This window comes from Anas acuta, chromosome 6, assembly GCF_963932015.1.
Source record: "Anas acuta chromosome 6, bAnaAcu1.1, whole genome shotgun sequence".
Classification (NCBI taxonomy): Eukaryota; Metazoa; Chordata; class Aves; order Anseriformes; family Anatidae; genus Anas; species Anas acuta.
In genome coordinates this window covers 39,572,772-39,588,156 of record NC_088984.1, presented here as the reverse complement: position 1 = coordinate 39,588,156, position 15,385 = coordinate 39,572,772, and positions in this window count along the sequence as shown.

The following is a 15,385-nucleotide window of genomic DNA, read 5'->3' as shown; positions in this document are numbered from 1 at the left end:
TCCTCCCGGTTCGATGTTTCCGAGCATCCCTAAACATATCCCTAGCCGGCATCGAAGACGACTGAAAAATCAGGCCCCAGGAAATGCGTTGCGAGCCACTTTGGACCATCCAAAAGTGCCCCCAAAGGAAGGCTTTGGGTACAAGTGAACTCCCCAGGGGAGCCTTTACGCAGCCCCACATGCAACTGGATCCTCCGGGTTCGCTGTTTCCGAGCATCCCTAAACATAGCCCTAGCCGGCATCGATGACGACTGAAAAATCAGGCCCCAGGAAATGCGTTTTGAGGCCTTTTCGCCCATCCAAAAGTGCCCCCAAAGGAAGGCTTTGGGTACAAGTGAACTCCCCAGGGGAGCCTTTACGCAGCCCCACATGCAACTGGACCCTCCGGGTTCGATTTTTCCGAGCAAACCTAAATAGAACCCTAGCCGGCATGGGAGAATCTGAAAAACCGGGCCCCAGAAAACACGTTGCAATCCCCTTTGGACCATCCAAAAGTGTCACCAAAGGAAGGCTTTGGGTACAAGTGAACTCCCCAGGGGAGCCTTTACGCAGCCCCACATGCAACTGGACCCTCCGGGTTCGCTGTTTCCGAGCATCCCTAAACATAGCCCTAGCCGGCATCGATGACGACTGAAAAATCAGGCCGAAGGAAATGCGTTGCGAGCCCTTTTCGCCCATCCAAAAGTGCCCCCAAAGGAAGGCTTTGGTTACAAGTGAACTCCCCAGGGGAGCCTTTACGCAGCCCCACATGCAACTGGACCCTCCGAGTTCGCTGTTTCCGAGCATCCCTAAACATAGCCCTAGCCGGCATCGATGACGACTGAAAAATCAGGCCCCGTGAAATGCGTTGCGAGCCCCTTCGGACCATCCAAAAGTGCCCCCAAAGGAAGGCTTTGGGTACAAGTGAACTCCCCAGGGGAGCCTTTACGCAGCCCCACATGCAACTGGACCCTCCGGGTTCGCTGTTTCCGAGCATCCCTAAACATAGCCCTAGCCGGCATCGAAGACAAGTGAAAAATCAGGCCCCAGGAAATGCGTTGCGAGCCACTTCGGACCATCCGAAAGTGCCCCCAAAGGAAGGCTTTGGGTACAAGTGAACTCCCCAGGGGAGCCTTTACGCAGCCCCACATGCAACTGGAGCCTTCGGGTTCGATTTTTCCGAGCAAACCTATATAGAACCCTAGCCGGCATTGGAGGATCTGAAAAACCGGGCCCCAGAAAACACGTTGCAATCCCCTTTGGACCATCCAAAAGTGTCACCAAAGGAAGGCTTTGGGTACAAGTGAACTCCCCAGGGGAGCCTTTAAGCAGCCCCACATGCAACTGGACCCTCCGTGTTCTCTGTTTCCGAGCATCCCTAAACATAGCCCTAGCCGGCAAAGAAGACGACTGAAAAATCAGGCCCCGTGAAATGCGTTGCGAGCCCTTTTCGCCCATCCAAAAGTACCCCAAAGGAAGGCTTTGGGTACAAGAGAACTCCCCAGGGGAGCCTTTACGCAGCCCCACATGCAACTGGAGCCTTCGGGTTCGATTTTTCCAAGCAACCCTAAATATATCCCTAGCCGGCATGGGAGAAGACTGAAAACCCGGGCCACAGAAAACGCGTTGCAAGCCCCTTTGGACCATCCAAAAGTGCCCGCAAAGGAAGGCTTTGGGTACAAGTGAACTCCCCAGGGGAGCCTTTACGCAGCCCCACATGCAACTGGATCCTCCGGGTTCGCTGTTTCCGAGCATCCCTAAACATAGCCCTAGCCGGCATCGATGACGACTGAAAAATCAGGCCCGAGGAAATGCGTTTTGAGGCCTTTTCGCCCATCCAAAAGTGCCCCCAAAGGAAGGCTTTGGGTACAAGTGAACTCCCCAGGGGAGCCTTTACGCAGCCCCACATGCAACTGGATCCTCCGGGTTCGATTTTTCCGAGCAACCCTAAATATATCCCTAGCCGGCATGGGAGAAGACTGAAAACCCGGGCCACAGAAAACGCGTTGCGAGCCCTTTTCGCCCATCCAAAAGTGCCCGCAAAGGAAGGCTTTGGGTACAAGTGAACTCCCCAGGGGAGCCTTTACGCAGCCCCACATGCAACTGGACCCTCCGGGTTCGCTGTTTCCGAGCATCCCTAAACATATCCCTAGCCGTCTTCGGAGACGAGTGAAAAATCAGGCCCCAGGAAATGCGTTGCGAGCCCCTTTGGACCATCAAAAAGTGCCCCCAAAGGAAGGCTTTGGGTACAAGTGAACTCCCCAGGGGAGCCTTTACACAGCCCCACATGCAACTGGACCCTCCGGGTTCGCTGTTCCTGAGCAAAACTAATCGTAGCCCTTGCTGTCATCGGAGACGAGTGAAAAATCAGGCCCCAGGAAATGCGTTGCGAGCCCCTTTGGACCATCCAAAAGTACCCCCAAAGGAAGGCTTTGAGTACAAGAGAACTCCCCAGGGGAGCCTTTACGCAGCAGCACATGCAACTGCACCCTCAGGGTTCGCTGTCATGAGCAAACCTAAACGTAGCCCTACCCGTCATCGGAGACGACTGAAAAATCAGGCCCCAGGAAATGCGTTGCAAGCCCCTTTGGACCATCAAAAAGTGCCCGCAAAGGAAGGCTTTGGGTACAAGTGATCTCCCCAGGGGAGCCTTTACACAGCCCCACATGAAACTGGACCCTCCGGGTTTGCTGTTCCTGAGCAAACCTAAACGTAGCCCTAGCCGTCTTCGGAGACGAGTGAAAAATCAGGCCCCAGGAAATGCGTTCCGAGGCCTTTTCGCCCATCCAAATGTGCCCCCAAAGGAAGACTTTGGGTACAAGAGAACTCCCCAGGGGAGCCTTTACGCAGCCCCACATGCAACTGGATCCTCCGGGTTCGCTGTTTCCGAGCATCCCTAAACATAGCCCTAGCCGGCATCGATGACGACTGAAAAATCAGGCCCCAGGAAATGCGTTGCGAGCCACTTTGGACCATCCAAAAGTGCCCCCAAAGGAAGGCTTTGGGTACAAGAGAACTCCCCAGGGGAGCCTTTACGCAGCCCCACATGCAACTGGACCCTCCGGGTTCGCTGTTTCCGAGCATCCCTAAACATAGCCCTAGCCGGCAAAGAAGACGACTGAAAGATCAGGCCCAGTGAAATGTGTTGCGAGCCCTTTTCGCCCATCCAAAAGTGCCCGTAAAGGAAGGCTTTGGGTACAAGTGAACTCCCCAGGGGAGCCTTTACGCAGCCCCACATGCAACTGGATCCTCCGGGTTCGCTGTTTCCGAGCATCCCTAAACATAGCCCTACCCGGCATCGATGACGACTGAAAAATCAGGCCCCAGGAAATGCGTTGCGAGCCCTTTTCGCCCATCCAAAAGTGCCCCCAAAGGAAGGCTTTGGGTACAAGTGAACTCCCCAGGGGAGCCTTTACGCAGCCCCACATGCAACTGGATCCTCCGGGCTCGCTGTTTCCGAGCATCCCTAAACATAGCCCTAGCCGGCATCGATGACGACTGAAAAATCAGGCCCCGTGAAATGCGTTGCGAGCCCTTTTCGCCCATCCAAAAGTGCCCCCAAAGGAAGGCTTTGGGTACAAGCGAACTCCCCAGGGGAGCCTTTACGCAGCCCCACATGCAACTGGACCCTCCCGGTTCGATGTTTCCGAGCATCCCTAAACATAGCCCTAGCCGGCATCGAAGACGACTGAAAAATCAGGCCCCAGGAAATGCGTTGCGAGCCACTTTGGACCAGCCAAAAGTGCCCGCAAAGGAAGGCTTTGGGTACAAGTGAACTCCCCAGGGGAGCCTTTACGCAGCCCCACATGCAACTGGACCCTCCGGGTTCGATTTTTCCGAGCAAACCTAAATAGAACCCTAGCCGGCATGGGAGGATCTGAAAAACCGGGCCCCAGAAAACACGTTGCAATCCCCTTTGGACCATCCAAAAGTGTCACCAAAGGAAGGCTTTGGGTACAAGTGAACTCCCCAGGGGAGCCTTTACGCAGCCCCACATGCAACTGGACCCTCCGGGTTCTCTGTTTCCGAGCATCCCTAAACATAGCCCTAGCCGGCAAAGAAGACGACTGAAAAATCAGGCCCCGTGAAATGCATTGCGAGCCCTTTTCGCCCATCCAAAAGTACCCCAAAGGAAGGCTTTGGGTACAAGAGAACTCCCCAGGGGAGCCTTTACGCAGCCCCACATGCAACTGGAGCCTTCGGGTTCGATTTTTCCGAGCAACCCTAAATATATCCCTAGCCGGCATGGGAGAAGACTGAAAACCCGGGCCACAGAAAACGCGTTGCAAGCCCCTTTGGACCATCCAAAAGTGTCACCAAAGGAAGGCTTTGGGTACAAGTGAACTCCCCAGGGGAGCCTGTACGGAGCCCCATATGCAACTGGACCCTCCGGGTTCGCTGTTTCCGAGCATCCCTAAACATAGCCCTAGCCGGCATCGATGACGACTTAAAAATCAGGCCCCAGGAAATGCGTTACGAGCCCTTTTCGCCCATCCAAAAGTGCCCCCAAAGGAAGGCTTTGGGTACAAGTGAACTCCCCAGGGGAGCCTTTACGCAGCCCCACATGCAACTGGACCCTCCGGGTTCGCTGTTTCCGAGCATCCCTAAACATAGCCCTAGCCGGCATTGATGACGACTGAAAAATCAGGCCCCAGGAAATGCGTTTTGAGGCCTTTTCGCCCATCCAAAAGTGCCCCCAAAGGAAGGCTTTGGGTACAAGTGAACTCCCCAGGGGAGCCTTTACGCAGCCCCACATGCAACTGGATCCTCCGGGTTCGCTGTTTCCGAGCATCCCTAAACATAGCCCTAGCCGGCATCGATGACGACTGAAAAATCAGGCCCCAGGAAATGCATTCCGAGCCCTTTTCGCCCATCCAAAAGTGCCCCCAAAGGAAGGCTATGGGTACAAGAGAACTCCCCAGGGGAGCCTTTACGCAGCCCCACATGCAACTGGATCCTCCCGGTTCGCTGTTTCCGAGCATCCCTAAACATATCCCTAGCCGGCATCGAAGACGACTGAAAAATCAGGCCCCAGGAAATGCGTTGCGAGCCACTTTGGACCATCCAAAAGTGCCCCCAAAGGAAGGCTTTGGGTACAAGTGAACTCCCCAGGGGAGCCTTTACGCAGCCCCACATGCAACTGGATCCTCCGGGTTCGCTGTTTCCGAGCATCCCTAAACATAGCCCTAGCCGGCATCGATGACGACTGAAAAATCAGGCCCGAGGAAATGCGTTTTGAGGCCTTTTCGCCCATCCAAAAGTGCCCCCAAAGGAAGGCTTTGGGTACAAGTGAACTCCCCAGGGGAGCCTTTACGCAGCCCCACATGCAACTGGACCCTCCGGGTTCGATTTTTCCGAGCAAACCTAAATAGAACCCTAGCCGGCATGGGAGAATCTGAAAAACCGGGCCCCAGAAAACACGTTGCAATCCCCTTTGGACCATCCAAAAGTGTCACCAAAGGAAGGCTTTGGGTACAAGTGAACTCCCCAGGGGAGCCTTTACGCAGCCCCACATGCAACTGGACCCTCCGGGTTCGCTGTTTCCGAGCATCCCCAAACATAGCCCTAGCCGGCAAAGAAGACAACTGAAAAATCAGGCCCCGTGAAATGCGTTGCGAGCCCTTTTCGCCCATCCAAAAGTACCCCAAAGGAAGGCTTTGGGTACAAGAGAACTCCCCAGGGGAGCCTTTACGCAGCCCCACATGCAACTGGATCCTCCCGGTTCGATGTTTCCGAGCATCCCTAAACATAGCCCTAGCCGGCATCGATGACGACTGAAAAATCAGGCCGAAGGAAATGCGTTGCGAGCCCTTTTCGCCCATCCAAAAGTGCCCCCAAAGGAAGGCTTTGGTTACAAGTGAACTCCCCAGGGGAGCCTTTACGCAGCCCCACATGCAACTGGACCCTCCGGGTTCGCTGTTTCCGAGCATCCCTAAACATAGCCCTAGCCGGCATCGAAGACAAGTGAAAAATCAGGACCCAGGAAATGCGTTGCGAGCCCCTTCGGAACATCCAAAAGTGCCCCCAAAGGAAGGCTTTGGGTACAAGTGAACTCCCCAGGGGAGCCTTTACGCAGCCCCACATGCAACTGGACCCTCCGGGTTCGCTGTTTCCGAGCATCCCTAAACATAGCCCTAGCCGGCATCGAAGACAAGTGAAAAATCAGGCCCCAGGAAATGCGTTGCGAGCCACTTCGGACCATCCAAAAGTGCCCCCAAAGGAAGGCTTTGGGTACAAGTGAACTCCCCAGGGGAGCCTTTACGCAGCCCCACATGCAACTGGAGCCTTCGGGTTCGATTTTTCCGAGCAAACCTATATAGAACCCTAGCCGGCATTGGAGGATCTGAAAAACCGGGCCCCAGAAAACACGTTGCAATCCCCTTTGGACCATCCAAAAGTGTCACCAAAGGAAGGCTTTGGGTACAAGTGAACTCCCCAGGGGAGCCTTTACGCAGCCCCACATGCAACTGGACCCTCCGTGTTCTCTGTTTCCGAGCATCCCTAAACATAGCCCTAGCCGGCAAAGAAGACGACTGAAAAATCAGGCCCCGTGAAATGCGTTGCGAGCCCTTTTCGCCCATCCAAAAGTACCCCAAAGGAAGGCTTTGGGTACAAGAGAACTCCCCAGGGGAGCCTTTACGCAGCCCCACATGCAACTGGAGCCTTCGGGTTCGATTTTTCCAAACAACCCTAAATATATCCCTAGCCGGCATGGGAGAAGACTGAAAACCCGGGCCACAGAAAACGCGTTGCAAGCCCCTTTGGACCATCCAAAAGTGCCCGCAAAGGAAGGCTTTGGGTACAAGTGAACTCCCCAGGGGAGCCTTTACGCAGCCCCACATGCAACTGGATCCTCCGGGTTCGCTGTTTCCGAGCATCCCTAAACATAGCCCTAGCCGGCATCGATGACGACTGAAAAATCAGGCCCGAGGAAATGCGTTTTGAGGCCTTTTCGCCCATCCAAAAGTGCCCCCAAAGGAAGGCTTTGGGTACAAGTGAACTCCCCAGGGGAGCCTTTACGCAGCCCCACATGCAACTGGACCCTCCGGGTTCGATTTTTCCGAGCAAACCTAAATAGAACCCTAGCCGGCATGGGAGGATCTGAAAAACCGGGCCCCAGAAAACACGTTGCAATCCCCTTTGGACCATCCAAAAGTGTCACCAAAGGAAGGCTTTGGGTACAAGTGAACTCCCCAGGGGAGCCTTTACGCAGCCCCACATGCAACTGGACCCTCCGGGTTCGCTGTTTCCGAGCATCCCCAAACATAGCCCTAGCCGGCAAAGAAGACGACTGAAAAATCAGGCCCCGTGAAATGCGTTGCGAGCCCTTTTCGCCCATCCAAAAGTACCCCAAAGGAAGGCTTTGGGTACAAGAGAACTCCCCAGGGGAGCCTTTACGCAGCCCCACATGCAACTGGAGCCTTGGGGTTCGATTTTTCCGAGCAACCCTAAATATATCCCTAGCCGGCATGGGAGAAGACTGAAAACCCGGGCCACAGAAAACGCGTTGCGAGCCCTTTTCGCCCATCCAAAAGTGCCCGCAAAGGAAGGCTTTGGGTACAAGTGAACTCCCCAGGGGAGCCTTTACGCAGCCCCACATGCAACTGGACCCTCCGGGTTCGCTGTTTCCGAGCATCCCTAAACATATCCCTAGCCGTCTTCGGAGACGAGTGAAAAATCAGGCCCCAGGAAATGCATTGCGAGCCCCTTTGGACCATCAAAAAGTGCCCCCAAAGGAAGGCTTTGGGTACAAGTGAACTCCCCAGGGGAGCCTTTACACAGCCCCACATGAAACTGGACCCTCCGGGTTCGCTGTTCCTGAGCAAAACTAATCGTAGCCCTTGCTGTCATCGGAGACGAGTGAAAAATCAGGCCCCAGGAAATGCGTTGCGAGCCCCTTTGGACCATCCAAAAGTACCCCCAAAGGAAGGCTTTGAGTACAAGAGAACTCCCCAGGGGAGCCTTTACGCAGCAGCACATGCAACTGCACCCTCAGGGTTCGCTGTCATGAGCAAACCTAAACGTAGCCCTACCCGTCATCGGAGACGACTGAAAAATCAGGCCCCAGGAAATGCGTTGCAAGCCCCTTTGGACCATCAAAAAGTGCCCGCAAAGGAAGGCTTTGGGTACAAGTGATCTCCCCAGGGGAGCCTTTACACAGCCCCACATGCAACTGGACCCTCCGGGTTCGCTGTTCCTGAGCAAACCTAAACGTAGCCCTAGCCGTCTTCGGAGACGAGTGAAAAATCAGGCCCCAGGAAATGCGTTCCGAGGCCTTTTCGCCCATCCAAATGTGCCCCCAAAGGAAGACTTTGGGTACAAGAGAACTCCCCAGGGGAGCCTTTACGCAGCCCCACATGCAACTGGATCCTCCGGGTTCGCTGTTTCCGAGCATCCCTAAACATAGCCCTAGCCGGCATCGATGACGACTGAAAAATCAGGCCCCAGGAAATGCGTTGCGAGCCACTTTGGACCATCCAAAAGTGCCCCCAAAGGATGGCTTTGGGTACAAGAGAACTCCCCAGGGGAGCCTTTACGCAGCCCCACATGCAACTGGACCCTCCGTGTTCTCTGTTTCCGAGCATCCCTATACATAGCCCTAGCCGGCAAAGAAGACGACTGAAAAATCAGGCCCCGTGAAATGTGTTGCGAGCCCTTTTCGCCCATCCAAAAGTGCCCGTAAAGGAAGGCTTTGGGTACAAGTGAACTCCCCAGGGGAGCCTTTACGCAGCCCCACATGCAACTGGATCCTCCGGGTTCGCTGTTTCCGAGCATCCCTAAACATAGCCCTACCCGGCATCGATGACGACTGAAAAATCAGGCCCCAGGAAATGCGTTGCGAGCCCTTTTCGCCCATCCAAAAGTGCCCCCAAAGGAAGGCTTTGGGTACAAGTGAACTCCCCAGGGGAGCCTTTACGCAGCCCCACATGCAACTGGACCCTCCCGGTTCGATGTTTCCGAGCATCCCTAAACATATCCCTAGCCGGCATCGAAGACGACTGAAAAATCAGGCCCCAGGAAATGCGTTGCGAGCCACTTTGGACCATCCAAAAGTGCCCCCAAAGGAAGGCTTTGGGTACAAGTGAACTCCCCAGGGGAGCCTTTACGCAGCCCCACATGCAACTGGACCCTCCGGGTTCGATTTTTCCGAGCAAACCTAAATAGAACCCTAGCCGGCATGGGAGGATCTGAAAAACCGGGCCCCAGAAAACACGTTGCAATCCCCTTTGGACCATCGAAAAGTGTCACCAAAGGAAGGCTTTGGGTACAAGTGAACTCCCCAGGGGAGCCTTTACGCAGCCCCACATGCAACTGGACCCTCCGGGTTCTCTGTTTCCGAGCATCCCTAAACATAGCCCTAGCCGGCAAAGAAGACGACTGAAAAATCAGGCCCCGTGAAATGCATTGCGAGCCCTTTTCGCCCATCCAAAAGTACCCCAAAGGAAGGCTTTGGGTACAAGAGAACTCCCCAAGGGAGCCTTTACGTAGCCCCACATGCAACTGGAGCCTTGGGGTTCGATTTTTCCGAGCAACCCTAAATATATCCCTAGCCGGCATGGGAGAAGACTGAAAACCCGGGCCACAGAAAACGCGTTGCAAGCCCCTTTGGACCATCCAAAAGTGTCACCAAAGGAAGGCTTTGGGTACAAGTGAACTCCCCAGGGGAGCCTGTACGGAGCCCCATATGCAACTGGACCCTCCGGGTTCGCTGTTTCCGAGCATCCCTAAACATAGCCCTAGCCGGCATCGATGACGACTGAAAAATCAGGCCCCAGGAAATGCGTTACGAGCCCTTTTCGCCCATCCAAAAGTGCCCCCAAAGGAAGGCTTTGGGTACAAGTGAACTCCCCAGGGGAGCCTTTACGCAGCCCCACATGCAACTGGATCCTCCGGGTTCGCTGTTTCCGAGCATCCCTAAACATAGCCCTAGCCGGCAAAGAAGACGACTGAAAAATCAGGCCCCAGGAAATGTGTTCCGAGCCCTTTTCGCCCATCCAAAAGTGCCCGTAAAGGAAGGCTTTGGGTACAAGTGAACTCCCCAGGGGAGCCTTTACGCAGCCCCACATGCAACTGGACCCTCCGGGTTCGCTGTTTCCGAGCATCCCTAAACATAGCCCTACCCGGCATCGATGACGACTGAAAAATCAGGCCCCAGGAAATGCGTTGCGAGCCCTTTTCGCCCATCCAAAAGTGCCCCCAAAGGAAGGCTTTGGGTACAAGTGAACTCCCCAGGGGAGCCTTTACGCAGCCCCACATGCAACTGGATCCTCCGGGCTCGCTGTTTCCGAGCATCCCTAAACATAGCCCTAGCCGGCATCGATGACGACTGAAAAATCAGGCCCCAGGAAATGCGTTGCGAGCCCTTTTCGCCCATCCAAAAGTGCCCCCAAAGGAAGGCTTTGGGTACAAGTGAACTCCCCAGGGGAGCCTTTACGCAGCCCCACATGCAACTGTACCCTCCCGGTTCGATGTTTCCGAGCATCCCTAAACATAGCCCTAGCCGGCATCGATGACGACTGAAAAATCGGGCCCCAGGAAATGCGTTGCGAGCCACTTTGGACCAGCCAAAAGTGCCCCCAAAGGAAGGCTTTGGGTACAAGTGAACTCCCCAGGGGAGCCTTTACGCAGCCCCACATGCAACTGGACCCTCCGGGTTCGATTTTTCCGAGCAAACCTAAATAGAACCCTAGCCGGCATGGGAGGATCTGAAAAACCGGGCCCCAGAAAACACGTTGCAATCCCCTTTGGACCATCCAAAAGTGTCACCAAAGGAAGGCTTTGGGTACAAGTGAACTCCCCAGGGGAGCCTTTACGCAGCCCCACATGCAACTGGACCCTCCGGGTTCTCTGTTTCCGAGCATCCCTAAACATAGCCCTAGCCGGCAAAGAAGACGACTGAAAAATCAGGCCCCGTGAAATGCATTGCGAGCCCTTTTCGCCCATCCAAAAGTACCCCAAAGGAAGGCTTTGGGTACAAGAGAACTCCCCAGGGGAGCCTTTACGCAGCCCCACATGCAACTGGAGCCTTGGGGTTCGATTTTTCCGAGCAACCCTAAATATATCCCTAGCCGGCATGGGAGAAGACTGAAAACCCGGGCCACAGAAAACGCGTTGCAAGCCCCTTTGGACCATCCAAAAGTGCCCGCAAAGGAAGGCTTTGGGTACAAGTGAACTCCCCAGGGGAGCCTGTACGGAGCCCCATATGCAACTGGACCCTCCGGGTTCGCTGTTTCCGAGCATCCCTAAACATAGCCCTAGCCGGCATCGATGACGACTGAAAAATCAGGCCCCAGGAAATGCGTTACGAGCCCTTTTCGCCCATCCAAAAGTGCCCCCAAAGGAAGGCTTTGGGTACAAGTGAACTCCCCAGGGGAGCCTTTACGCAGCCCCACATGCAACTGGACCCTCCGGGTTCGCTGTTTCCGAGCATCCCTAAACATAGCCCTAGCCGGCATTGATGACGACTGAAAAATCAGGCCCCGTGAAATGCGTTTTGAGGCCTTTTCGCCCATCCAAAAGTGCCCCAAAGGAAGGCTTTGGGTACAAGTGAACTCCCCAGGGGAGCCTTTACGCAGCCCCACATGCAACTGGATCCTCCGGGTTCGCTGTTTCCGAGCATCCCTAAACATAGCCCTAGCCGGCATCGATGACGACTGAAAAATCAGGCCCCAGGAAATGCATTCCGAGCCCTTTTCGCCCATCCAAAAGTGCCCCCAAAGGAAGGCTATGGGTACAAGAGAACTCCCCAGGGGAGCCTTTACGCAGCCCCACATGCAACTGGATCCTCCCGGTTCGATGTTTCCGAGCATCCCTAAACATATCCCTAGCCGGCATCGAAGACGACTGAAAAATCAGGCCCCAGGAAATGCGTTGCGAGCCACTTTGGACCATCCAAAAGTGCCCCCAAAGGAAGGCTTTGGGTACAAGTGAACTCCCCAGGGGAGGCTTTACGCAGCCCCACATGCAACTGGACCCTCCGGGTTCGATGTTTCCGAGCATCCCTAAACATAGCCCTAGCCGGCATCGATGACGACTGAAAAATCAGGCCCGAGGAAATGCGTTTTGAGGCCTTTTCGCCCATCCAAAAGTGCCCCCAAAGGAAGGCTTTGGGTACAAGTGAACTCCCCAGGGGAGCCTTTACGCAGCCCCACATGCAACTGGACCCTCCAGGTTCGATTTTTCCGAGCAAACCTAAATAGAACCCTAGCCGGCATGGGAGAATCTGAAAAACCGGGCCCCAGAAAACACGTTGCAATCCCCTTTGGACCATCCAAAAGTGTCACCAAAGGAAGGCTTTGGGTACAAGTGAACTCCCCAGGGGAGCCTTTACGCAGCCCCACATGCAACTGGACCCTCCGGGTTCGCTGTTTCCGAGCATCCCCAAACATAGCCCTAGCCGGCAAAGAAGACAACTGAAAAATCAGGCCCCGTGAAATGCGTTGCGAGCCCTTTTCGCCCATCCAAAAGTACCCCAAAGGAAGGCTTTGGGTACAAGAGAACTCCCCAGGGGAGCCTTTACGTAGCCCCACATGCAACTGGAGCCTTGGGGTTCGATTTTTCCGAGCAACCCTAAATATATCCCTAGCCAGCATGGGAGAAGACTGAAAACCCGGGCCACAGAAAACGCGTTGCAAGCCCCTTTGGACCATCCAAAAGTGTCACCAAAGGAAGGCTTTGGGTACAAGTGAACTCCCCAGGGGAGCCTGTACGGAGCCCCATATGCAACTGGACCCTCCGGGTTCGCTGTTTCCGAGCATCCCTAAACATAGCCCTAGCCGGCATCGATGACGACTGAAAAATCAGGCCCCAGGAAATGCGTTACGAGCCCTTTTCGCCCATCCAAAAGTGCCCCCAAAGGAAGGCTTTGGGTACAAGTGAACTCCCCAGGGGAGCCTTTACGCAGCCCCACATGCAACTGGACCCTCCGGGTTCGCTGTTTCCGAGCATCCCTAAACATAGCCCTAGCCGGCATTGATGACGACTGAAAAATCAGGCCCCAGGAAATGCGTTTTGAGGCCTTTTCGCCCATCCAAAAGTGCCCCCAAAGGAAGGCTTTGGGTACAAGTGAACTCCCCAGGGGAGCCTTTACGCAGCCCCACATGCAACTGGATCCTCCGGGTTCGCTGTTTCCGAGCATCCCTAAACATAGCCCTAGCCGGCAAAGAAGACGACTGAAAAATCAGGCCCCAGGAAATGTGTTGCGAGCCCTTTTCGCCCATCCAAAAGTGCCCCCAAAGGAAGGCTTTGGGTACAAGTGAACTCCCCAGGGGAGCCTTTACGCAGCCCCACATGCAACTGGACCCTCCGGGTTCGCTGTTTCCGAGCATCCCTAAACATAGCCCTACCCGGCATCGATGACGACTGAAAAATCAGGCCCCAGGAAATGCGTTGCGAGCCCTTTTCGCCCATCCAAAAGTGCCCCCAAAGGAAGGCTTTGGGTACAAGTGAACTCCCCAGGGGAGCCTTTACGCAGCCCCACATGCAACTGGATCCTCCGGGCTCGCTGTTTCCGAGCATCCCTAAACATAGCCCTAGCCAGCATCGATGACGACTGAAAAATCAGGCCCCGTGAAATGCGTTGCGAGCCCTTTTCGCCCATCCAAAAGTGCCCCCAAAGGAAGGCTTTGGGTACAAGTGAACTCCCCAGGGGAGCCTTTACGCAGCCCCACATGCAACTGGACCCTCCCGGTTCGATGTTTCCGAGCATCCCTAAACATAGCCCTAGCCGGCATCGATGACGACTGAAAAATCGGGCCCCAGGAAATGCGTTGCGAGCCACTTTGGACCAGCCAAAAGTGCCCCCAAAGGAAGGCTTTGGGTACAAGTGAACTCCCCAGGGGAGCCTTTACGCAGCCCCACATGCAACTGGACCCTCCGGGTTCGATTTTTCCGAGCAAGCCTAAATAGAACCCTAGCCGGCATGGGAGAAGACTGAAAACCCGGGCCACAGAAAACGCGTTGCAAGCCCCTTTGGACCATCCAAAAGTGCCCGCAAAGGAAGGCTTTGGGTACAAGTGAACTCCCCAGGGGAGCCTTTACGCAGCCCCATATGCAACTGGACCCTCCGGGTTCGCTGTTTCCGAGCATCCCTAAACATAGCCCTAGCCGGCATCGATGACGACTGAAAAATCAGGCCCCGTGAAATGCATTGCGAGCCCTTTTCGCCCATCCAAAAGTACCCCAAAGGAAGGCTTTGGGTACAAGAGAACTCCCCAGGGGAGCCTTTACGCAGCCCCACATGCAACTGGAGCCTTGGGGTTCGATTTTTCCGAGCAACCCTAAATATATCCCTAGCCGGCATGGGAGAAGACTGAAAACCCGGGCCACAGAAAACGCGTTGCAAGCCCCTTTGGACCATCCAAAAGTGCCCGCAAAGGAAGGCTTTGGGTACAAGTGAACTCCCCAGGGGAGCCTTTACGCAGCCCCATATGCAACTGGACCCTCCGGGTTCGCTGTTTCCGAGCATCCCTAAACATAGCCCTACCCGGCATCGATGACGACTGAAAAATCAGGCCCCAGGAAATGCGTTACGAGCCCTTTTCGCCCATCCAAAAGTGCCCCCAAAGGAAGGCTTTGGGTACAAGTGAACTCCCCAGGGGAGCCTTTACGCAGCCCCACATGCAACTGGACCCTCCGGGTTCGCTGTTTCCGAGCATCCCTAAACATAGCCCTAGCCGGCATTGATGACGACTGAAAAATCAGGCCCCGTGAAATGCGTTTTGAGGCCTTTTCGCCCATCCAAAAGTGCCCCAAAGGAAGGCTTTGGGTACAAGTGAACTCCCCAGGGGAGCCTTTACGCAGCCCCACATGCAACTGGATCCTCCGGGTTCGCTGTTTCCGAGCATCCCTAAACATAGCCCTAGCCGGCATCGATGACGACTGAAAAATCAGGCCCCAGGAAATGCATTCCGAGCCCTTTTCGCCCATCCAAAAGTGCCCCCAAAGGAAGGCTTTGGGTACAAGTGAACTCCCCAGGGGAGCCTTTACGCAGCCCCACATGCAACTGGACCCTCCGGGTTCGCTGTTTCCGAGCATCCCTAAACATAGCCCTACCCGGCATCGATGACGACTGAAAAATCAGGCCCCAGGAAATGCGTTGCGAGCCCTTTTCGCCCATCCAAAAGTGCCCCCAAAGGAAGGCTTTGGGTACAAGTGAACTCCCCAGGGGAGCCTTTACGCAGCCCCACATGCAACTGGATCCTCCGGGCTCGCTGTTTCCGAGCATCCCTAAACATAGCCCTAGCCAGCATCGATGACGACTGAAAAATCAGGCCCGAGGAAATGCGTTTTGAGGCCTTTTCGCCCATCCAAAAGTGCCCCCAAAGGAAGGCTTTGGGTACAAGTGAACTCCCCAGGGGAGCCTTTACGCAGCCCCACATGCAACTGGACCCTCCCGGTTCGATGT